The 25079-nt window shown below is 54.3% G+C and overlaps 1 protein-coding gene across 1 annotated transcript in view; it reads left to right on the top strand.

Annotated features, from left to right (window-relative positions):
- The first annotated feature begins 942 nt into the window (after window positions 1-942).
- Window positions 943-25079, top strand: part of CTBP2 (C-terminal binding protein 2) — a 146505-nt gene continuing 122368 nt past the window's right edge. The window contains exon 1 of the mRNA XM_040486719.1: window positions 943-964. The gene's annotated coding sequence lies outside the window, so the exon portion shown is untranslated. The remainder of the gene's footprint in view (window positions 965-25079) is intronic.

Here is a 25079-nt window from a genome sequence, read left to right as displayed (position 1 = left end):
AAGCCAGGAGATTTCAGAGTTAAAGTTGGAATTCTATCTGTAATGATGTCTTCCTGAGTATTTAAGGAGGACTTTGAACCGTGGGTAATTTTTTTTCCCTTCCTAAACTGGCCAGATGTGCTCCAAGGAGTGGGCAGAGAAAACAGTTCCACAGGATGTGAGTTTTCTTTGTGATAATTGTGAGCTTTGCCTTATTTGAGGCCCCTGTGTCCCGGGGGCATGGAGGGAGAGGCTTGTGACTGGCCCTTGTTTGGGTCATGTTCTTAGTGTGTGTGTCGCACAGGCCTGAGATCTTCGAGGTCCCCCGCAACCCCTACCCCAGCTCAGCAAAACCACTTGAAACGCACTTTGCAAGTATAACTCTCGTTCTTGAAAATGTTTCTCCCCAAGGGAGATTAAAAAGTTGGGTTTTGTTTGGGTTTTTGTAATTCCTTTCATCATGTGGGGCCGCGGGTGTGCAGGGGGGCGGGGGAGGGGGGCGGGGGGTGGGCGGCGGTGACTAGCCTTGTCTGGGTTAGTGGGGAAAGGGGTGGGGCCAGTGCAGGGACCACTTTTTGGCCCTTCCCCATGGCTGGGAGTTTTACATCCTGGTGACTATTGGGCGAGGCTCCAGGGTCAGATCCAAAAGCTTTGCCCTGCGCCATCCCAGCAGCCCACTTGGGAGCACTGGGTGACCTGTGTTCTCTGTGTGTTGACTTTGGCGAGGGAGAGGAGAGGTCCCACGGAGAGACTGTGAATGTCTTCCTTCCCAGACTGACGAGGGGCCCAAGGAAGGCCGCCCTTGGCCTCACAGACCTTGCAAGAGGCAACCAGATAGATTCCTGCTCACAGATGGAGAAGAGGCATCGGACCGGACAGACTGTTCGAGAAAAGTGTGGCAAAGGAAGTTGGAAAAGTTGCTGGACTGCATTTGGGATTTACTGAGGCCTTGGAGAGGGCTTCCTTTTCTGAATCTAAAATTCGGGTAAGAATTACAAAGTGCTTAGAACAGGCCTGACACATTGTAGGCATTTCTACAAAATAAGACAGATCAGCCCCTTTTGCTCCCAGCGGGCATGTCCGCATTGGAACAGGTTTCCTTGTGCGTCCCTCACACCATCTGCGTGGAGATCAGAGAATCTTGACCTCGGCAGTAGAAAGAGGGGTTCCCCTCGGGTGTTGGGGGACAGGAAGAGAAGGCTCCCTGGGCCTTGATTACTTTGGGCATGCAGGGCGAGGGATGGGGCCTGTTCGTCCCACGTGGTGAGCCAAGTCCTAAGGGAATGGGCCCGGTGTGAACGGGAGGTTTTTTACCCTTTGCATGAAAAGGACGTATGAATGTTAGGGAGGCTGGTGACGGGACCAGGTGAGATTGGAGTGAATGGTGTTCGAGGGTGGGAGATCCGAATCCTGGTGCCGTCGGGAAATCTAGGGAGTACGCGGTGCACAGAGCAGGGGAGGGTGGGTGGCGGCTGGTCAGGTTAGGGAGCAGCCCATCTGTGGGTTCCTGGGGCCAAAGGGATGACCCCAAAACCATTCAGATTGTCTTTAGACCTGAGTGTTCTTCTGGATGCATTCACTCTGGGAAATGCCCCGGGAAACACTTGCTTTCTACGTAAGAGCTAATTTCTCTTACCAGAGAAGGTGAAAAGAGTAGTGGTTGGGTGCTGCCTACCTCTGCCTGAGGACGGGCCACACGGGGGCCACACGGGGGCCACCGGCTCCAGCCGCCCTGGACGGGTGGGGCCCACTGGAGAGGCCGCCCAGTGTTTCAGTTCATCACCCCTGAACGCTCTGCACCCTCTCTGCTGAGTTAACAGCACTGTGCCAGTGACTTGCCTGGCCACATTCCCGGGGGAGTCTGTGTAGAAGAAGTTACTAGCACTACACCTGCCCCTTCCCCTCAGGCATTTCTCTTCACATGCTCCCATCTGAGCTCCAGGTCCTGAGCCGGCAGTAGAAGGGCTGGTGTCTCTCCCCGAGAAGGGCTTGTTGGGTTTGCCTTTCCAGCACGTGGTGGACACTTGGTCAGTAGCCGCTCTGGGGACGGGCCCAGGTCCAGCCGGGTGGCCAGTTGGCTGCGTGTGTTCCCAGCCATCCCCCTGGAATAAGGACGGTTCTTGCTCGTCTCCTCCCAGGGCATTCATTCATTTACTCATTGGGGACGGACTGGGTGCCCGCTAGAGCCAGGCACGCTGTGGGTGTGGACATGTCCTCCCTAGGTGGGGTTGCTGCTCTGAACTTCATGCTGGGCTACGGGCTCGACGGGGAGGGTCCCGTGAGTGTGAAGTGACGAGGGGGGGCCTGAGACGCTGTTTGGGACGATGTCCTTCCAGGGTCTGTCGAAGACACAGTTTGTTGCCTTCAGGGTGGGCTGGTCGTTTTATGGACTAGCAGTTTCTTTGGGTTCAATTCACGCTATTAAAAAAATCGCACTTGGAAAGCAAGATGATCCTTGATGGGGCACCTGGGTGGCTCAGTAGGTTAAGCATTTGACTTCAGCTCGAGGCATGATCTCAAGATTTGTGGGTTCGAGCCCCATGTTGGGCTCTGAGCGGACAGCTTGGAGCCTAGAGCCTGCTTCAGATTCTCTCTCTCTCTCTCTCTCTCTCTCTCTCTCTCTCTCTCTCTCTCGGTTCCTTCCCAGCTTGTGTTTTCTCTCTCTCTCTCTCTCTCTCTCTCTCTCTCTTTCTTTACCTCAAAAATAAATAAGTAAACATTAAAAAAGAGAGCAAGCAAGATGATCCTTGAAAATGCCCTTGGGAGGCATCTGCTCCTGGAACGTGAGGGCATCTCAGGGGTCAGGGACCAAAATGGCATATTTCCACATTTGCAGATCCTAGGGAGCGTGAACAGTAGATGGAGGCTGATGCATGTGAGAAGCGGTCAGTGGGAACAGTGCGGTACCTGGGGTTGTGTGGTGTTAAAGGACGAGGAACCACTTTCCCCTTTGTCTCTGCCCCCTTCAAGCTGCCCACCAGGTGTTTTCCCACATCCCTCTGGAACGGAACTTTGGAATTGGTGGATTTCCAGGAACACGGAGAGGTCCTTCGTGCCCCGCACCCCTCGGCCCACCCCTCCTCCAGGCCCCGCCCCGCGAGCGGAGCCCGTGCATTCCGAGCGTGTATGTCGCAGTAAGAAGCTGGCTGTGGGCTTGGTGGTTTTCACATGGGCGATTCTCGCGGTCCCCGGGGAGGGACTGTGCCCAGGTGGTTTGAGGGGGTGGCCTCTGGAGCAGGGCGGCTCTGGGGCAGCCCTGGCCGGGAGTCAGTCTCCCCGGAGCTCCACCCGGCATCCGGTTGGAGAAGCTCCAGGCGGGGCCAGAACATCTGTATTTTTAGCAAACTCCTCCAGGTGGTTCTTAACGCAGCCAGCCCAGAACCTGCCAACTGCACACAAACTGTCTTTCTTGAAAAACACACCACTCCCCAGCACACATCCCTACATTTGAATCTAGTTATTGAACATTTGGCACGACAAATGATGGAAAGATTTTAAATATCTTGAATAACCCCCTCCCCCTCGATCTGAATGAATAGATTTGAAAACGGAAATATGGATTTCTGCCCGACCTAGTCTCTCTCTCTCTCTCTCTCTCTCTCTCTCTCTTTTTTTTAATGGTTTCGGAGGGATTCTCCACCCCCTAGAACAGCGCTAGGCTTTCCTAGGGACACGAGGGAAATTTCGCACGGACCTGTGAGCAGTGGAGCTGCTTCCATATTCCGATGCACTTGACATTGAACTTTCTCTTTGGACCAGTCAGCAGGGTTCCCTGAGGGGGGCCCGGCCATGTCACAACATACTGGCAACGGGAGAAATTGTTTTTGCAAATTAAATTTTTGTACGCTGTCAGCCACTTAGGGAAGCCCCCTTTGGAAATCCGTGCCCCCGCGTCAGGGGCGGGTTCGGTGGAGTTGGTGATTTTCACAGTGGCCTGTGCGAGCACGAACGAGGAGGTCGGCACCAGGCACGTCCACCTTGTGCCGGTGAACAGACCATCCCCCGGGGGCTCCTGTGTGTGCCTCCAGCATCCCCCTCACGGTGTTGCCACACACAGATTTGGGGACGACACCTTCTGTTTTAGAAACGCAAGGAAACCCATTCTGTGGCAAAGCCTTTTTATCTTGATCGGTGAATTTATTAATTGGCGGGGCTTCACGGAGGCCGATAGCTTCTGTGTCCGTCCGGCCTGGCAGCTTACCTTTATCCTGTTTATAGAAACACTGTGTCACTAAAAAGTGACAACCCAGGAAGGAGATCGTGAGGAGGCGTGACACTTCTCGCTTGTGGATGTGGAATCGGCAGAGGGGCCACGTGGATGGGCTCGCAGTTCACAAGTGGGGGGAGGGGGGCAGGTCTGGCCTGCCTCTGAATCGACACCTGTAGAGTGGCTGTGTATTCAGACAACCCAATTCTAAGGCTGAGGGTGTGTGTACGCATTTGAAGGCAGGGAGGGGGCGCGGGGAAGTTCACCCCGGTTGAAGAGTCTGGAGCCTTTGGTATCCTGTTTGAAGGTGAGCCTCAGAGGGCGTGCGTGGTGTCCTCGGAGGAGTGATTGAAGGGGCCTCCTTTTATTTCTTGATCTGAGGTTGTTCACTGCGGTCTCAGGCAGAAAGGATTTGCCCTTTCTGCTCTGGGTAACTGCTTTCTGGGGGCAGTTTGGGATACCTTTTGAGTTGCATGCAGAGACATCGACTAGGAGAAAAACTTCCAGCCTTTCTCTTAACCGCTACCGGCCCAGTGGCCCACTTCTAGCTGTGTGGAGCTACATGGTAAGAGGAATTCTGATTTTGCTTAAATACAGGAAGCGAAAGCCTCTGGGTCCTAGCAGCTTCTTTTTGGGGGTGCTTTTGGACTTGGGTTAGCCAAGAAATGACTTTATGATTTATGGTGTTTATGAAGACGGGCATACCTATCTGTTTTCGTGTAGACATCTTAATAGAGATTAAATACCAAATAAAGGAGAACGTGTGAACGAAGATATTCCCATAAGCAATATCGTAGCGTCAGGCAGTGTAATTATGTTGTGTACACTTCCCAATTAAGCAGTTATGCATTACTGGAAAAACCACCTTTAAGAGGTTTAGGAAAGCTTTCTAATTCCGTAGATCACGTAAAAATAGATGTGTCTCATTTTACGCATAGGGTTGGAAATTTTTACGTTCTGGGATAAAGTAACTCTGTTTGGATTGACTTGTGGAAGTTGATGCGGTGACGTTGAGATGAGTTTGCTTTTTTCTGACAATTGTTTGCTTCTTCAGCGACTAGAGCTCCTACTATGTGCCAGCCTCCAAGCCAGAGCCAGGAGGGTTCATCTTGAAGTTCAGCAAAACCGTGGTGTCTGTGCGAGAGCTGGGGCAGGCGCCGGGTGCTTCCCGAGACCAGGGGTGGAGGGTGGGTCATTCCCAGGCTGAGGGGTCGGGGACGCCGACCTGCTGGAAGAACCCAGAAGACACTGGCGGCGCTCTCCTGTGACCGAAGGCGGCACAACCTCATAACCTCCAGATGTGCACTTCTGTTCCCAGGACACCCGCCTGCTCCCCTCCCCGGGAGCTCCTTGGAAAGCCACCCACCTCGTGGTGCCTGACTATCTTCGCAGTGACATGGTAGGTGCACAGGGGATCTGTGAGGATTAAGTGACTCAATCTATGGCAAGCCTTGACCTATGCCTCGAGGAAGATCTTCAATGCGGGCGTTGTTATTACTGTTCTTTGTTGTTGTAGAGAGAATGAAGGGGGGGAGTAGGAAGGACTCTGGGTCTGAAGAGGCAAAGAGAGGGCCAGAGGGGTGCGGGGTAGCCCTGAGTTCAGATCCCCACTGCTGGACGCGGCATTTTAAGGCATGGGCTGTGATGCGTCGGGGGACTGGACCGGCTGTGGCCTCCGTGGGCAGCGTGGGCTCGGGGGGCTGTTAGGGGAGTGCGTGGTGCCTAGACTGCCAGGACCAGGTGCCTGACGAGTAGTGGGGTGGGAAGGGCAGGGGGATAAGTACGGTACACGGGCCACGTGGCAGGTCAGTCACTGGGGTCTGCTCAAGTACATGGGCCGCATGGTGGGTCAGTCATCCTTGTCACCCACTTACACCAGAGCTGGAGTGTCTGTTTCACTCTGAGCTCCGGGACATGTGCCTGCTGTGTCCCTCCACGGAGAAGCCCAGGTGCCAAGATAGGGCTGAATGGTATTTTGCCTGCGGTCGTAGGGTTTGGGCACCGCTGGGGTCTCAGCGCCTACTGCTGGGGACTTGTTTAGCTGGGTATGGCCTCAGGGGGCGTCACAGGGCTGCCGGCTTGCCCCTTGCACACAGGTCCCACGCTCCCCCGGGATGGCAGCGACAGCCTTTGGCAAGGGGGGACCCAGCCCCACCGGCCATCTCCCTGCAGGGAGCGCGGAAGGGCCGCTGGGAGCTTGTCTGCTCCTGGCTTGAGTGTGGGGTTCAGTGAAGGGTCTGTTGAGGAGTCTAAGTGGGATGGGAGGAGACGAGGGCAGGAGCCATCAAGGAACCGTACTTGAGGGCAGTCTCATTTTTCATTTCCTGGCCACTAAACTGCTGAAGGTGACAAGGGTGTTTTCCCTGACCAGACTGTGGGAAGCGCAGCTGAATTTCAGGGACACCGGCCAGTGTGTGCGGTGGGGTCCTTCCTGCCGGTGTCCGTGATGGGGACGGGTGGTCTCCCGGGGGGAGCCGGAGACCGCTCTGGCTGCCGTGGAGCCGAGTTCACCCCACAGGGAGAGTCATGTTTTTATTATTTGTTTTGCCCTTTCGTGGGGGACTCATTAACATTTTTACATAGGTGTCATTTACACACAGGAAAGCCCGCCCTTTCCACCTGCTGTTCCGCAGGTTTTGACAAAAGGTTGTGTGAATAGCACCTGGGCTGCAGAACCCCTTCCCTCCCCGAGGAAAGTTGTCCTGTCGGCCCACCACTGATGCAATTGCCCCTTTTTGTTGGTAGAAAGGCCAGCCTAGGACATTGGGGGTTTCACGTGGCCCAGGAGGACACTCCAGTCCCAGCAGATAGACGTGCTTGAGTGACACCGCCCGTGCCGTCCCCGGGATGTCTGTGACTTCAGGCATCGGGCCAGGTTGGGCGAGCTGGAGCGAAGGTCAGTCTCTGTAGTTGGCATCTTGTCCGCCCCACGGAACCCGGGGTCCCTGAAGGGCCCCTGTTCTCCTCCCCAGAGGGGGCGGTGCCAGGCTCCCATGTGCGGGCCTGGGGGCTTCTCAGACCCTTGTCCCCAGGCTTCCCGAGGACACGTACACAACTCTGCCCACCGCCTCCACCCCGTGTCCTGCCTGCCCCTCCGGGCAGGTGCCCGGGGACGGGTGCTTCTCTGCCCACTCCAGCTGCTGGCTCCGGGTCCAGAGGGATTGGGAAGAGTGACCACCCCGTCACTGGCTGTTTCCTCCTTTCTCCTCCTTAGGGGAAGTAGCTGTGGAGCAAGGAGGCAGCGTACCTACTGTGTGCTGTGGCCGGTCCGTGTTCTGTGAGTCCCGGCGGCACGGGGCCGTGGGGTGACACTCAGGTCCCCATTGGCCAGCCACCTTGCTGTGGTCAACAGGGGTGGTTTGGGGAAAGCCTGGAGGGACCGACCAGAGGGCTTTTCTGTGGGAAGGTCAGCAGCTGCTGGAGCCAGCAGTGGGCCACCCAGTCCGCGTCCCTCTGTGCCAGATAGGGTCAGGGTCTCTCTGAGGATGGGTATTTAATGAGGCGGGACAGGACGTGCAGGAGAGCATTCCCTGTCACGCCGCACGGGGGCCGACATCCACCGGCTTTCTCCGTAGTATTTAATATTCTCCTATTTCCGTTCAGTTGGGGGGAGTTTTATGAAACGAGTCTGGGAATTTTGTAAATTGCTAGCTGGGGAACGCTGCATTTATTGATTTTCCGGTTGCTGCTGGAAACGTCTTCAGTGTTGGATCTTTGCTTCCCCCCTCGGGCCCCAGCACTTAGGGCGGGTGAAAGCGTTCATCCTGCTGAGCGGCTTGTGTCTGTTAGGAAACCCTTTGATGCCTGTGAGCTCAGACTAAACCTGACCTTGGTCCTGGCCTGAAACTCATGTCTGAGTATCCTTGGCCTCTTGGGGGTGAGTCACGGAGACTCGGACATGCTCACGTATAGGACTTCGGGGGCCTTCCACCTGGGCAAGGAGCCTGGAGCCTGGGGTTAGCAGCGGAAAGGTTGGCATTCCATGTCCCCGAAGGCTTCAGGACAAGGGCCGTTTGAGCTGGAGTCCTGGACCCTGGGCAGAAAAGTTGTACGTGGGTAGCCGTCAGTCCCGCTCGGGCGGTTCGGATTTTGGAGGAGTCCCCACCACCGCCAGCGGGAAGGCCCGAATTCTCCCGGCCTGGGGAGCCTGCGGGACCTGGCTGCAGTGAGGGTCCCCAGTGCACCTGCTGCCACGACAGCCTCATGACGCCAGTTCCCTGTGTGACCCTTCCAGGGGGAAGAAACTTGCTCAGAGGCTGGGGCTTCTTAACGGGAAGAGTTGTATGCATACACGTAAGAGAGAAAAGCGTTTTATGTCCGGAAGGGTGTGCCATCCACAGCCATAAAAGCTGCCCGTGGATGTTCACGGGGCTGTGTGGTGCACACTGGGAGCGCAGTAGGACCGCGGTTGCTAGCAGCCCACGGCCTGCTCGTGTCCTGCGCTCAGGGTGCCTTTTCAGTCCCCCCACCCGCCCGGCGGGCTCCGCCTGTCTCCGCAGGGCAAGTTCTAGGTGGGGAGCCGCTCCCGTGGGTGGATCCTCAAATTCTAGCTGACTTGGAGGGAAGTGAACGGGGGAGCCAGCCACTCTGCTGAGCCCGAGGGGCGAGCAGCTTGCTGTGGTCTGCCCAGGCCCGGCTGGAAAGTAAGGAGAACGTTCTTGAGGCGCGCACACCGTCAGATAGTCTGTTTCAAAGGGAGCCAGTTAGGAAAGGCCTTTGCCTTCGTTCAAGGATACTAGAAACGCGTCTCGTTTGGTAGGTAAATAATAATATCGCTGCTTTTTCATCGAGTACCAGGCATGTGTCAAGGGGGGAGAATATAAAAATAAATGCGTTCGGTGCATCCGTAATAATAACCACTAAGTGTCTCTCCCGGGCTCAGGACAGCTCAGTAGCTTGCAGGGAGGGACACGGCTCTTTGGTGACAGCTGCTCACGGGAACCTCTGTGGGACTTGGGGCAAGAGCCCACTCCTTTGCAGAGCTAACCCACCAGGTGGGTCTGCCGGCCTGCACAGGTGCCTTGGGGGTTCCTGAGCTGCGCATCTCGCACCCAAGCATCACGGTCTTGCAGTCAAGGTTCGAGGCGCTGCAAGCCGACAGGCATTTCAAGAGCCCGGTGCTTTCTGAAGACCTGCGTCTTCATTTACCTTTGGGTGGTGGTTCGCCCGTCTAATTTTTTTTATTTTTAACCTATGGCCTGGAGAAATTTTCCCTCTGGTTATGGTAATTTTCCTTTCCTGATATGTAAATTGATGACAGCCCCTCTTTCAAGTCTTGCACATTTGATTATCCGCGAGCCTCCTTCGGCCTCTTATTTAAACTTATTTTTAGCACAGTCCTTGAAACCGCAGTGTGAGACTGTCCCTCTTCTGCTGTTTTCTGAGCTGCCGAAGGTCGTTTTAATCAACCCCATCCAGCAGTTGCCTTGCAAGCCAAGTTAACGTGGGAACGGGCCTCCTGGGTGAGGCCTGGTCCGCTCTGAGCTTTCTTCCTTCCCCTTGGTCTGGACGGGGATGAGTGAACTTGGCCAGCAGCTCCGTCAGCACTGGGGTTCTAAGGGCGTGAGGCAGACACAGGCGTGGTCGTGGACATCAGCCTAGGCCAGGTGGGAGGACCCGGGCCAGCCTGTCCTCCACGAGAGCACGACCTGGTTTTTTCATAAGGTGTCCGTCTGCCTGTCCGGGGCTTTGCGGACGGTGTGCTCCAGATCAGACTAATGCCGAGTCCCTGGCTCCGTTTGTGAAGCCAGCCTGGGTTGGGTAAATCAGGGAGGGCAGTGTGGCCGCGTTTGGGGGGTGCAGAGGTGTCCCTCTGCCCGGTCCCCTGAAAGCCCTCTCTGCCATCAGATTCTTCTCACGAGCCAATTAGTCCGCAGCCTGGTGGCTCCTGGGTATTTTCTGAGCCTTAACTTCGATAAGAACAAAACCGTTTTTTGGTGCTTGATTGGATTTGTTTGCTAGAAGATTAGTACAAAAGCAGGAAGGAAAAAGAATGTGTGGTGGGGGTGATTGCTAGGGACTGGCAGAAGGTTATTTACGGATTTCTGCTGACAATCCATGTTTAAAGGACTTCCCTGTGAGATTTATGAAGCCTTTCCAATTTATTGTCTTTCCAAGTAAGGTAAGCAAATAAATAGGTAATTCTCTTTTATTGTAAACCTAGCCAACGTTAGATTAAAAATAAGAGGAAACAGGGCTCCATTTTTTCCAGCCCAGTGTGTTTCTGGAATTTGGAAAGCATCTCGGAAAGGCTTTTTGTTTTGTTTTTGGCTCGGGCACACTGTGCATTTAAAAGATAAAGTCTGACCCTAGATACTGTGTGCGCGGTTCACCATCCTTGAAGAGAAGCGGCTGTTGCCCGGAGGGGGCAGGGGATACGGAGCCGGTGGGGACGAGGGGGGCTGGCTGTTGAGGGCCAGCCCACCATAGTCAGCAAGGGTTCCCGAGGCCCTGCTCTGGGTTTGGTCAGTGCAGATGCACCCAGAAAGGGGACCCCCGTCTCCGTAGGCCCTTGTCAGACACAGGGCCCATTCTGATCGAACTGAGCTTTGCCTCCTAGACCTTTCTTCAATCATTTTGATCTCCCCGTCCCCCTTCTCTGAAATTCTTGGGGCTTTCGATGCTTTGGTGAAATGTGATTTGGGCAGCGTTGTTTGTGAAGACCCAGATGGAGAATTTAGATTTTTAGGTGAGCAGGAGCAGGAGACCTTGTAAAAAATAAACGTCCCATATCCTGCTGGTGACGTCAGTGCTGAAGATTTGGGTGGGCAAAATTTGGTGACCTAGCCCCTTCTAATGTGGCCCCCGCCCCCTTGCCTGCCCAGAGCCCATTTGAAATGCTCTGGGCTGTTTCAAGGTCCCGGGCAGCACCACTGGTGAGACGGACATCCCGTTACGATTTGGGGAGAATGTGTTGTATGTTTCTGTCCCTAGATGCCCTCGGTGCAGTGAAGCTATTTTCGAGGGATTAATGGCCCGCATCTTGGATGGTATCTTGTAACAGGCTGTGGGGTCTGGGTTCCACAGCCCCTGGCCCGTTGGTAGGTGCACAGTGTGTGAGTTCAGGAAATTAGTTCTCGGTAGGGGGGGGTTCGCCAGGAAATCACACCTGAGTAGGGAGGCTCGGAAGGTGCCGAGAACATAATTCCTTGGACAATGGGATCCATGGAGTTCATTTTCCTTCTTGACTCTTCCTTCTCTGGGCATGCCAAGGGGGTGTGGACCTCTCCCCATCTCCGGCAGGGCTAATGGGCTGGAAGGGGCGGGGTGGGCGGCACAGCAGTGTGGCCGATGCCCTGGGGGGGGTCCGGGACTGGCGGCCTGAACAAGCCTGGCCTGATCCTGCCTGCAAGGAGAAGACCCCACAACCGGAGGAGGGTGAGCGACCAGCTCAGCCAGGCAGGGGGACGGGCATGGTAGTCCCCGCACTGGGAACCGGGCTCCCATCCGCGGGAGGCCAGGGAAGGCCTCTGGGAGGCGGTGGGCTGGGATTTGCAGGTTGTGGTGGGGAGTGGGCTGCCTTAGTTCCCTCCGTCCAGCCTGGCCTCCCTGGAGGCTGCCCCACCCTCCACCCAGCTCCCTCCAGCCCCGTCTTTCTCATCCCTGTCTGGACCTGACGTCACCTGAGAGCTTTGGAAAAAGGTCCAAGCCCAGCCTCACCCTCAGAGGTTCTGGGGTGGGACCTGCCTTGGGTTAATTTTGAAAGCTCCCAGATGATTCTAATAGGCAGCCAGGTAGAGGGCCGCTGCCCGGCCCAGCAGCCCTCAGCTGAGGCCATTTTTTCTGCCCGTGGGCCAGAAGGCAGGGACGCCCAGAGAATCGAGCAAGTCCTGTCCCCTCCCCCACCCCCAGATGGGGGACAGGGGGCAGATAGACCTCACCGGGAGCGCAACTCTTCAAACACGTGTCCGACGGGACAGGTGCCCCAGTCCTGTGGGGCCAGATACCCGGTGACCCAGAGCCACTGACCGCAGAGTGTCCTGAGCAGGCGTCACGGGCCAGTTTCCCATCCGCAGGTGAGCGTCTTTGGGGCTGTGCCGTTTGCTCTGCGAGGCTCTCCTGGAGTGAAAGTGGGGTCAGCTTACTTAGCGGGACAGGTGCCTGTGAGCACGTGGGAGAGGGGTCCCATGTGCCTCGGGGCCCCTCCTGCTTATAAGTAAGGGAAGCCGTGGTTCCTGGCCCTTGAGCAGTAACTCCGGGAGTGCCGGACTCTTCCTGCCTCGGTCAGTGGTGAGTGGGAAGGAAAGCGGGCTGTTGCCTAGGAAACAGAGCTGGAGGGTGGGCTCCAGCCTGTGGGCCTCTTGGGGGCTTCATGCCTGGGGGGGGGGGAGGTGGGAGCCCCAGAAATGGCACCGGTCAAGGGGATGGGGTGGGGAGAGTCAGTCCTATGCACGCAGTGGGAAAAGAATGCAGCTCTCAACAGTGTTCACAGGAGTCTGAGCCTCCGTGTGGGATTCCTTGTCCGGCAAATTCGGGGTGGGGAGAGTGTTCTGTTGGCTCTCTAGGACAGGAGGGAGAGGGGGAGCGAGGGGTGGGGTGGGTGCTGCAAGGTGAACAAAGGAAACCCTAGGACGTCTTGTTTGCAGGTCACTGGACTTGGGTGAAGGCCCTGGGGTGGGGGTGGGGGAGCTGAGCGGTGCCGGTGCCCCCCACGGAGGAGGAAGTGAACGCCTGGTAACAATGCGATACTCAGACCAAGGAGAGGCTCTCCTGGCTGGGGGCGCCCCAGGCCCTCTGTGGGATGCGACCTAACTGCTGTGTGTCTTCGTTATGAAAGGGAAAGCGTTTGAGGTTTCTAAAAATCACAAATAAGATCCTGGGCCCCTGAGTGGGGTTGGGATGAAACCTTGGGGGTTAGCGGTGGGGCAGGTGTAGCGGACCAGCAGGCCAGGCTGAGAGGCCTCAGCTGGGGTGGGGGACATGTGGGCTGTGCCTGACTCGGCTTCCAGGTTGGGGAGAATACTGGGGGGGGGGAAAGCCCGGAGGTTCAGATGGGCCGAACCCACTCGTTGGGGCTGTTGGCTCATTCCCTTCCTTGAGCACTTGTGGACGCAGAGGTGGTACCTGAGGATGTCGGGCGCTTCCCCTCCATCGGTTGGGACCTCCTTGCTGGGCGGAGCTGGGCGTCTGGGGCTGCCGTGGCAGGTGGCACAGGTTTCTAGGCGAGTCTTGTCCCCTTTCCCTTGGGAGCTTGGCCAGCTCCCCCCTATTGAGTGAGTCTCCGGTAGATGATGGGCCTTTAGGATCATGGGGTCTCACAGATTCCCCAGTCCCTGCCTGCGGTTCCTGGATGGGCCTTGAGCTCAGAGCTGGGACCGTGTCATGACCCCCCCCCCCCCCCCCCGCCCAGCTGGGTGAAGGGGGCTTGGGGTGGCAGGAAGCAGAGGGTCCTGAATTCTCCGTGGCGGCGGCGGGGATGGGGGTCCCTCTTGAAGCCTGATCCCATTTCACCTTATTCCTCCTGCCCCGGCCTTTGCCCAGCGGGTCACCAAGGGTCTTCTGCCGGGCGCTCGGGAGGCGGAGTCGACTGGCATCTCTGCTCCCTCGGCTGTGGACTCGGGCAGGGCATGAGGCTCAGAGCCTCCCGGCTTCACGAGTTGGAAGTGATAACAGTTCCTTGATGGAGAGGCTGCTGGGCCAGATTAGGTGTTGGATTTAAGAGTTCCAGCTGCGTGGGTCTGGCCACGGGGGTTACCTTGATCCTTGGACGCACAGCAAGTGGAAAATAACGTGCTTGTGGCTTTTGAATGCTTGTATTTGTTCCTGCTGATGGCATGCTTTTAAAAATCTGATCGTGTTTCTTGCTTAACATCATACCAGTGAAGTCTTAAATATTTTTATGTACCTTCCTTTTGGGATCCAAACTTCATTGCCCATGCAAAAAAAAAAAGGCAAAACAACACTCCTGATCCTGGGGCCACGGCCAGGAAGGATCTGCCAGACACCCAGAATTCAGTTACTCATGTGTCGATTCCCACATGTTAGGCTCTAGGAGGAATATGGTAAAGGGGATGCACTTCCTTGTCCCCATAGAGCTCAGAGACGGGTGTACTTGTTTTTAAGAAAGCTATTAGACTTGGGGCGCCTGGGTGGCTCAGTCGGTTAAGCGTCAGACTTCGGCCCGGGTCATGATCTCGCGGTCTGTGAGTTTGAGCCCCGCGTCGGGCTCTGTGCTGCCAGCTCGGAGCCTGGAACCTGCTTCGGATTCCGTGTCTCCCTCTGTCTTTGTCCCTCCCTCACTCACGCTCTGTCTCTCTCTGTCTCTCAAAAATAATACATCCTAAGAAAAAAACACGTTCTAATGACAGCCTGTCAAGGACAACCTCTGTGTTCAGATGGAAAAGATGGTGGGGGTAGGCGGGGGGGACGGGGGGGTCTGATGAAGATTGCCCAGACGCCTCCCGGAAGAGATGACCCCACCTGCATTCCTCCAGGGTTGTCTGTGTGTTTCCCTGTCTCACTGCTCACTGCCCTTCTTCAGTTGAACAAAGTGCCAGTAAAAGTCACTGTGGAGATTTAACCTGGGTACCACTTTCAGAGGGACAGCAAGATTGAGACCCAGATTGGGAGGCTGGTGGGCAAGGGAGCAGGAGGACTCTGGGCCTGTCTTGGCCTGGGTCCTATCGGCCTCCCCAGACACTTGGTGCACCTGATGGTGAGGGCCCTACTGAGATGGATAAAGAGGCAAGGAGCCTGCCCTGGGCAAGAATTTGACCAGAAAACGGCGTGTCGTCTTTTGTGACGGCTGACTTCCCTGCTGTGTGTATATTTGCACGTGCCAGACCACCTGGTAACAGCTTGTGCCCGCGGTTTGAGCAGGATCCAGGGGTCCAGACTGCCTGTCCTTCACTCACCGTCCAGGGAGCTTCATACGGGCAGCACGCCCGGGGCCAAGTTCAGACCCACCAGCCATAAGCGGACCCTTTGAACGGAGTCCTCCGTTTTGATTTTTCTCCTGTGGCATATCTGTCCCTTGCTGGAAAGAGTTCGTGTTCTGGGGCTGTCATTCAAAGCATCGTTTTGTACCATACCATTAGAATTTTCAGAGTGTTTGCTGATTTGCGTTTATTGAAACTAAATTCATTAGGATGATGTGAAAATAGCGCGCAACTGTTTACCAAATCGGATTCTTGTTTTTGATATTTCCGTACATCATCTGTTCTCACTTGAATGTTGTGGAATTTGTTGGTAAAGTGTTATGCAGATGAAAATCCATATTTTAGTGGAGGGTTTTTTAATTCAAATGAGTTCAGAAGAATATTCTATCCAAGGTGCTTGATTTGCCATTCGAAGCAGAGTCTGTATGGATATTGGAGCCTGGCTTGCTCTGTGAGACTTTTCAGATGTGCTGGGATCTTGACACAGGTGCAGGCGCTCAGTCAGGCTGCTTGGAAACCCCCTCCCCAGCTGGGTCCCCTCTGGCAGGTCACCCAACCCAAGACAGAGGCTGGGACCCCCTGTCTGTGAGCTGGTGGTTCCTGTGTTTCTTGCTAGGTTGTTGAGAGACTTCAAACAGAGACACCCTTATTTCGTTGGTTTTCACCGTTTCACGATCTCCAGGACTGAGTTGTCCCCAAACTGATCCTGTGCCATAATTTAATTGACCACATTCTTTTTCTCTTTCCTAGTGGCTTATAAAATAACTCCAGGTGTAAGATTTGATGGTTTCTTAGACATGATGGACGTTAAAGTTTGCAAATATGCTCTCCAGTTTTAGGGCTGGTCCTTTTCCATTAAAAGGAGCTTTTCACTTTTTAAGTTGATCAGTGGAAGTCCCCTTGTGACCAGACTTCCACTGCAATGTCGCAGTTGTGTGGCAACAGGAAAATTAATAGATGGATTTCTAGATTTGGCATCTCTTGCAGGTTTGGTCCCGTGGTCAGGTAACCTTGGATTCTTGTGCTCAGAGCACACAGAGGCCTGCGTTGCTTCCAAAATGAGTCTTTCCTGAAACGGAGCTGGTAGGTGCGTGCGGTGGAGATGACCAGGTGTCCCACGCTCCCCTTCGCTGGTGGGGATTTCTGGCCGGAGTGGCTGACCCCACCACCACGCGGGCATCTACCGGAAGCCCCAGGAGCGTCCTTGCTGATGAACACTGGTCGGAAGAGATGTCCCTTCCTGGCAGAGGTAGTCAGGAAACAAGTGTGCTTTACTTACTTTTTTTTTTTTTCCCCCCTTGAGGGTCCAGCAGAAGATACTAGCCTCCCGGGTCCCTAAATCGCCCCGTGAAGAGTTGTCCGTCATGAGGAACCCTGATCTTCTTGTGATACAGAAATAGCTTGTATCGTGTTGCGCTGATACTCCGTTTTGGATATGTTTGTTTGAAGCAGTGTTACTCTAACTAGTACACTAGCTTGGGTAATTGATTGACTTTGGTCAATCCAAGCCAACCCTGCCTCCCCCCCTGTCTCGGGGAGAAGGTGGCCCCTTCTCCCAATTGCCAGTCTCCGCCTCCTGGTTTTCACTCCGACGTCCACTGACGTGTTTCGTCCTGGAGATCCCATCTCCCTCCCCCATCTTGTTTGCTCTGGGGGTAGAGGGTCGCTCCTGTTGGGCTGTGAGCTCCCTGAGGGCGGGCGTCCTTGCAAGGCTTTCCTGCCTCACGCCTGCCAAATGCTGCCCACCCCAATGCTTTGGGTGCAGCCAGGGTGGGTCCTGTAAGTTGATGGTCCATCTTCGGAGAAGTTCAGAATCAAGTCTCGGGTTATAAACCCGTAGCAGTGACCTGGTATGGGGTTGCGGCCGTGAAAAGGTGCCACTCTGGTATCCTCTGCTTCTGGTAATGGAATTGACTGGTGGCCCCAGCTGCTGCCTTTTGCATCTGGAGTTTAGCATGGCACTCACAGCCTCGGCTCCCGCGGGCCGCCCCCAGCCGGGTACTGAGCACAGTGGAGATGCCAGGCCACTCCTGGAAGACTTGGGTCTCCTTGTAGCAGCCAGCCCACCACGCCTGAACATTCCCCTCTGGACTCCTCCTTTCCCTGTCTCCTGCCTAAGGACGACCCGCCTCTCCCTCCGACTCCCTTCCCGTGTTCCCCACGAAGTCTCCTGCACAGCTCCTCTCCTCGTGTCTGGCACTGTGTGTTTGGAGAGCCCAAACTCTAAACACGCATGGAACTTCGTAAAGTCAGAGGGATGGTACCCAGGAATTTCTTCCAGTTTGGGCGGTGAGCCATACCTCCTCTCCCGGCACAGGTTGCCCGCCTCTGACGTGCGAGGCCTGTGCTCGGCGATTTCCAGGAGCTGCCCGTGTCCGAGCGTGAGGGCTCCATCAGGGTCGTGGCTCTGTTACACCTGCCATGCTGTTCCTGCCTCTCAGTGTGCTTGTATCAGTTTGCCTGCCGTCTGGGCGAAGCATCAGGAATCAGAGTGGAGGGGGTGGCCTTTCAGAGGGTTCAACTTGCGTATGTCTTCTATATTTATTACTTTAAAAGCCTCTTGAGTGATACAAGGGGCCGGTAAGTGCGGCCTGCGTGTGACCTGCGCTGGGGACACACCTTGAGACCGAGAAGTCCTGACCTGTGGGCTACGATCCTTGACCATGACCGCTGTTTTGAAGTTCAGTGGCGTTTCACGATATGTTTCCAGATGGGCCCCCTGGCAATACTTTGCTCTTGGGGAGCTATTTGTGGCCTGGAGGCCGTACCACCCCTGAAGAGGCTTGGAGAGGGAGGGTCTGAAACCCTGCTGGCTGCTCTTGGGGTTGTCACCTGCCTCCGAGCACAGGAACCCGCGGAGTGCAGATGAGTCCCCTTGATGCTTTATTCAGACAGCGGTTCTTTTCCTGTGTGGGGGGGAAGGGGGCCTCCTGTTGTATCAGCCCACATCAGGGCACAGTCCTAAACCTGTCCAGGCCTCCTTGGCTTCATAAGTCTGCTCATGGCAAGAGTGGCTGTTAATTACTTGGGTGCACGCCGTTCCCACACTTTGATTTTGAGTGGATAGGCTACCTGGGCCGCCGGGGTTTCTGCTCCTAGTGGAGAAATGGCACCTGCCTCACGGGGGGCTCCTGCGGCCCTCCTTCCAGAGACAGGACTTGTGTGGATTGATAGGAGGACAGGCTCCCCACGCGGATGCCACCCACCCCCGCCTCACTGCTCACGCCCTGTCCTGCCCTCTGCCCGTCGGCCTGTCTTCCTTCCTACTTGGCCGCGTTTCTTGGCTCCCTTTCTGGATTCTGCTCACCTTTACCCCTGAGTCCCTTAGCACGCACGTTACCTGACATTGAGTCGTTTGTGGTTCCTCTTTGTTTTGCTTTCCTTTGAAGTAAAGCTTGGGGGGGGGGAGTGTTCAGGGAGTGGGGACACGCGGTGAAGTGAAAGGCGTAGATCCTAAGAGTGCCAGTCACTTCGTTTTGGCAAAGGCGCACACCTGTGTACCCCAGCCCCTCTCAAGAGCTAGTTCATCCCATTGCCCCAGAAATTTCCCTCCTGGCCCTTTCCGGGAAGCCCCTACTTCTGTTTCTGTGATCGCCACCAGCAACCCCAACCGTGACCCCCCCCATGATTACTTTTGCTTGTTCTTGATGAAAATACTATGTAATATACATAGATACTTTTATGTTGCGCATTCACGTGTTACATATGATACCACGTGTACCTTTTTGCCAAAGCCTTTTCTAATTCAACGTGATGTTTTTGAGATATCTGAGTGTTTTAGCCTGGGTGGATCATCTGTTCCTTCCCCATGGCTGTATAGGATTCTATTCTAGGAATCGGCTACCGCAGTTACCTGTTGGTGGGCACTTGGGCTGTTTCCAGCTTTTGGCTGTTCTGAATAAAGCTGCTGTTTTTGCACGTGTCTTTTTTTTTTTTTTAAACGTTTGTTTTGAGAGAGAGCGTGCATATGCACAAGTAGGGGAGGGAGAGAGACAGAGAGAGAGGGAATCCCAAGCAGGCTCCATGCTGTTAGCATAGAGCAGACGCGGGGCTTGATCCCACATACTGTGAGATCGTGACCTGAGCCGAAATCAAGAGTCGGATGCTTAACCTCCTGAGCCACCCAGGCGCCCTTGCCCATGTCTCTTTATGGATATTTCTCGTTTTCTTTTCTCCTGGGTAAATTCCTGTAAATGGAATTACTGGTCCTAGAACGGGCATATCTTTAGTCTTCTAAAACAGTTACGAAATTTTATAGTGCTACCAATCATGTAGGGAAACGGAGCCGTTTATTTTATTTTTTGAGAGAGAGAGAGCATGGAGGGGAGGGGCCGAGGGGGGGAAAGAGAAAGAGAATCTCAAGCAGGCTTCATGCTCAGGGCAGAGCCAGATGCAAGGCTAGACCCACGACCTGATCATGACCTGAGCCGAAATCAAGAGTCAGACGCTTAACTGCCTGAGCCACCCGGGCGTCCCTGGAGCTGTGTTTTAAACCGTGTAACAGAAGGCTGGCTTTCTGCTTGAGGACTGGTGCAGTGGGTCAGAGGAGGGGTGGGGGGGCATGTCCTCCTTTCCCTTTGCCCCTCTGCTAACAAGACCCGTGCAGATGGTTTTCTCTGCTACCGGTGGGGCTGTGGAGCTCACTCACCCAGAGAGAGTAGCCTTGCCCTCTTTCTTTAGAGGGGGCCTGCCTCTCTCGGCTTTCCCTGGATGGTGAGAATGATCGCACCTCTCCCTTGCCCTGTGGTCTCCCCTCCCCACCAAACACCGTGTTCGTCAACGAAGCCTGCCCATCAAGGTCTTTAGTTCCTGGTTCTGAACATCTGTGCCGATCTGTTTGCCTTCATGACTTCCAAGAGTTGATTTTGGGGGCCCACTGATAACTAGAAATGCCCGTGCTACTGTGTGTTTATTCCCCCCCCCCCCCCCCCCCCGGTGTGAAGATGCTGGCTAAGTGGGTGTTCTGGACCCTCCAGAATCCCGGCAATCTGGGTATGCTGGCTTCACTGGTCTTGGGGAAGCTTCTCCAAGTTTCTCTAGGGCCAGTGCTTTTGAAGACCTGGTTTACGGCGCTACCAATGTGTCCTTGAGTACGTTCCATTCACTTCTCTATATCGTCTTTCCAGAAAATACTTTTTGAGGACTCAAAAAAAAAAAAAAAAAAGCTTCTGTGAGATGAGATGGGGAAGGGCCAGAGTTGATTTCAAAAAAAAAAAAATGCAAATACAGCAACCATAAATTTCAGGACAGTTGGCTGGGAACAGCTCTCTCTGAGTTTTGGGGAGACCGCGTGCGTCCTTGAGCTGATGATAAAGAGAAAGGCTCTGTTACAGGGAAGTGGCGTACCGAGGATAGAGAGTTCTGCCATCACCCGGGGTCTGGTAACAAATGTCAGGCTGCTTCTTGTGCCTGAGTCTGCCAGAAAAAGTCAGAAGCATCATGTTGAGTGACAGTTTAGAGGAAGCCATTCTGTGAGGAGCTCTTTGAAGGGTATCCTTTGATTAGGGATAGAATTTAAAATACTTCAGGGATTAGGCTAGTTGATATTGACCAGTTGAATTGGACTGGGTCATTCTCCCTTCCGGGGGGGGGGGGGGGGAAGGTATTAATTCTGCTGGGCTTTTAATAGGTGTTTTAGAGTTGATGATTTGGAGTTTTGCTTCCTGCCCAGGAATCAGTGTACAGGGATAACGTAGGGATCACCTGCCAGTCCCTCAGATGTAGAGGTGGGCAAAGGTAGAGGCTGACCTGGTCGGTTCTGGTAATACAAACATGAAGTCAGGGCAGAGTCTGGGTTTGATGTGGTTGGAAGCAGGAACTTCCAAGTGGTAGGGTGACGATGTGGGTGAGTGGAGTTTGAGAGGCAGGTGGGACGCGCCTGTGGGAGGAAGTGTCTAGAAGGCAGCTGTCAGGTGTACCTGGAGCTCCTGGTGGGGACTGGCAGGAAGAAACGGACTTGGGAGCACCTGAATGGGAGTTCTGAGGCAGAGTGCTGATCTCTCCTTCTTCCATGCCTGCTTCTCCAGCACTTGGCATTCTATTCTTGTTCCTTGTTGGACCTGCCTTGAAGACTAGGTTACGTTTCCTTTATCTCCAAATCTGCCTCTCTTAATAGTTGGTCCAGTATCAGAATCCTAGAATGGGGGTGTGTATATTTCGTGGAGGGGGGTTGTCCACCAGCTAAGAAGATAGATGGCGGCCGAGAAAGGGCTGTTGGTTTTGACCATCAGGAGTCTACACAGTTTATTTTGGATGCATGTGTTAACATCTGTGGAAACAAGTACATGTGCGTACATATATAGATATGCAATATTGGCGGTGGGGGAGGTGATAGGAAGGAAAGCTTGACAGCAAGGCTCATGAAGCAGTGTTGGAGCCCCAGAGAGTGACTGGGGGGAATCTGGCTGATCACTTCCGTGGGCAAGGCGTGGGAGATGGGAGGGCGAGTGGTGATAACTAGAAGGTTCCCCTCTTAGGAGGAGGCTAGGGGTGTAGGAACCACGCAGAAGGGCCAGTGTGGCCAAACGGGAACAGAAGCCTCATTTTACTGAATGAAGAGCCTGGCTTCACTGTGCATTTCAGTTCGCCCATGTTTCCCGGCTTCCGGGTTGGTGCCACAGGTCAGGTGGTGGGGTCTGGCCTCACGTAGGGTTTCCTGGACCTTTTCATCTGTGTGGTGGGGCCCAGAGTTTGCTGCCCAATGAAGGGAATTACTGGAGTCCAAAGAAAAGAAGCGATCCCCTTTGCAATAACTCTTCCTTTTCCACACTCTTGATTTCTTTCAAGCCCTTGAGAATTGGCTTAAAGTTTCATGGTCGCCTATTTTACAGTATTATTTTTGTTTTAATGTTTATTTGTTATTGAGAGACAGAGCCTGAGCAGGGCAGGGGCAGGGAGAGGGGGAGACACAGAATCTGAAGCAGGCTCCGGGCTCTGAGCTGTCAGCACAGAGCCCAACGCGTGGCTCGAACTCACAAACTGCGAGATCATGACCTGAGCCGACGCTTAGCCAACTGAGCCACCCAGGCGCCCCCACGATCGCCTATTTTAAATGGAATTAGAACTTGAGTTAGAGGGTCTTGGTGTCTGTGGGTGGCATTCCTCTCCTGTACCTGGGAGGAGAGGCTTTCCGAGGGGCGAGGTGACTTCCCTAAAGTCGCAGGAAGGTACACCCAGGAAGGATTCCAAACTACAGCCCAGGTTTGGGCTTTGGTTGTCCAATGTGTCCTGCTCACTCTGGTCCTCTCCCAGACTGCCCACTGCATTGCGTTCTGTTCGGAAGGCTCCCCTGGCCTCTCATTTACCCTTCTCCCCATCCCACCCCATCCCTCACCTGCCCCAGAGCCGCTATCCTTTCCCAGGAAGAACCAGCAAGGAGGTACCTCTTGTGGTGTTGGCCTGGGCTGTCTTCTGTCTGGTGTTTCAAACCCTCTGCCTTGATGCTTCAGATGTTCTTAGGATCCTCCTCCAGCGATGGCTGTGGGGAGCTGACTTCCTCATGCCTCCTCCTGTTTGGGCGAGATACCGAGAGATCAACAGTGATATCTCTCAATTTCTGCCCCTACCGTAGTCTTAGAACATTCTCCGAGAGCTCCCTGTTCCCTTTGTTGTCTTCCCTGCTAGCTGTGAGATCACTGGGTCAGTCCCTAGCACCAGGGTTCAACACTTAGGGGGCCTTTGCATCCCCTCTGGGCACTTGGTCTGTAGCGTGCTTGTTACCCACGCTTAACTGACTTGAAGTCATTGGATCCGTTTTCTTTCGGAGCACTTGCTATTTGCCAGGTACTGGGGAGGCAGGGGCGAACCAGGCTTTGTTTGTTGATGTACCAGCAGGAATGCTGCTCACGTGTACGTCTTACAAAAATGACACTTGCTGCCTTCTTGCGAAAATAATGGAGACCCCGAGCACGCTTGTTCGCTTCAGAGTGCCGCAGGATGTTGACGATGTTTATGTTCCTTAAGTTGAGGAGAGGAGGGCTGGAGTAGAAAGCTTATCTGTATCACTAATGTTTCAGAAGAAAGATCTATCTGTGCTCTATGTTTAAATATAGCACGGTGTTTGCCACTGAGTTGGAGAATAAGCAATTGAATATGTAGGTCATTGACTTAGGAGAATGAGTTCGGAGTTTTCTTTGCATCTGATTAACACGGTCTTAACAATTGGGCCGTTGATGCTTTGCCAAAATTGGGTTACGCGGAGTTCAGCAAGATACCAGGGAGGGAAACCGTAGGAATCCTAGGAAGGTACCTTTGCCCCCTTAAGGGGCGTGACTTGGTGCTGGGCCCTGTGGTTTGCCACCTGCTACCGGAGCCCTAGCCACGTCGGAAGAGCACGGGGACCGGACGGGACAGGACAGGCGCTGCGCTCCTGAGCGGGTCCTTGAGAAGCAGGGGTGCAGAGGCTACCCCTCACCAGGGTAAATGCCAGCGGTGTGTTCTAATACATGCTCGATTCAGAGCTTACTGCCTTGGAATTGCATATTTTAAAGGAAGCTGCCATCCCCTTTTGAAGGTATGTGACATTTAAAAGATCTGTAGCAGAAGGTAGGTTTGACAGCTTCGAATTCTATTTGAAAGAGTTTTTCTTTCAAGAACGAAAATGATTGCTTCTATTTTAAATGTCATCGCAAAGACATAAACATGTTTAATCAAATTATATATTTAATTTATGTAGAATGTGATTTTTTTATTTCCATAAAAGAGTCGCTGGTTATTTCTTCAGCGGCTCCGAAGCCGGGCAGTGTTGGAGATCTGAGAAAACGTTCAGCTTTCTGAGTAAGGGGCTATTTGAGGGTGGAGAGAAGCTGAAAAAGTAGGGTTATTATTGGAAGACTTTTCTCCTGTACGCTGTATCTCCCCAAAATGGCACATTTCGGGGAGAGGGAGACGTGTTTGTTACCGTCTCCAGGAGACATTAAGGAGAAACTCCTGTCGAATGAAATCGAAAACCGTGTAACCCTGAAGACCATAAAAGCCGAAACGGCAGAGATGCTCCTGCAAATTTCTTCCTTGGGTTGAGTCAGCAGGGAGTTAGCAGCGAGGATGAGGGGGGTTGCCAGCTCCCCTCAACAGGGAGGCAACCGGGGATCTCGGGAGGACGGCCACAGGAGACCTTTAGGTTGATACAGCGTGATTAGGTTTTGTCAATGGAAGGCTGCTGTGCAGTTTCCAGGGCCACCCGCAAGGTCCCCAGCCTGCTGGAAAAGCAGGAATGTAGCTGTGGGTCCGTGCAAGGCAGGTGGGCCGCCTGACCCTGGTGATCTGCCGGGACACTTCGGCTCCAGAACGTTCTTTGAGCGAGCTGGGTGTTGGAAGGTGGCCAGGCCAGCGTACAACCGCGCTGTCAGCCGGGGACAGTCTTGGCCTGTTCCAGCCCGCTGCCTGTAGTTTTGGTCTAGCCAGGCTGGGCCAGGGAAGCCTGGATGTCTTTCCCCGCCAGTGTGCCCACTCTCCCCAGCACAGACCAGCCCCGGGAGCTGCTTTTCTGTCTCTCGTCCTTTCCGGGACTGCTCTGCCAGGGAAGGCGCCCTCTTGTCACCTGTGACCTGGGGAGCCCTGGGCGTCCAGCAGCAGCTGGGAGAGAGAAACCAGTCAGTCGTGCCCGTTCCCGGGAAAGAACTTACATAGCAAGCATCTTTGTTGACTGCCGTGGAGAAGGTCAGGGTTCAGGAGCTCGGAGCTCTGGCTCTTGAGAGGCAGGCTGGGCTCCTGGTGGCGCCCCCCCCCCCCCCCCCGCCACCCCGGCAGCCAGAGGAAGTGGGTCCCAGCTCAGTGTGTCAGTCTCGTCAGTGGGGTCGGCTCCACGTGGCTCCTTCTTGTAAACACCCCAATCCACAAAAATAAAGGAATGGCCCTATCTGTGGCCAACAGGAGCCCAACTAAACAAACCAAAAAAAACCAAAAACAAACAAAAAAAAAACAGGGCCAACCTAACTAAACTTATTTTGAAGTAGCCCTAGAATCACATGCGGTTGTAATAATACCCTTATCTGGTCTCCCCCAGTGGTCCTAGCTTG

The sequence above is a fragment of the Herpailurus yagouaroundi genome, unplaced genomic scaffold (genome assembly GCF_014898765.1).
Source record: "Herpailurus yagouaroundi ecotype Mexico unplaced genomic scaffold, PumYag 163, whole genome shotgun sequence".
Lineage (NCBI taxonomy): Eukaryota > Metazoa > Chordata > Mammalia > Carnivora > Felidae > Herpailurus > Herpailurus yagouaroundi.
Note: the sequence above shows the minus strand (reverse complement) of the source record. Positions and strands in the feature narration are given on the sequence as shown.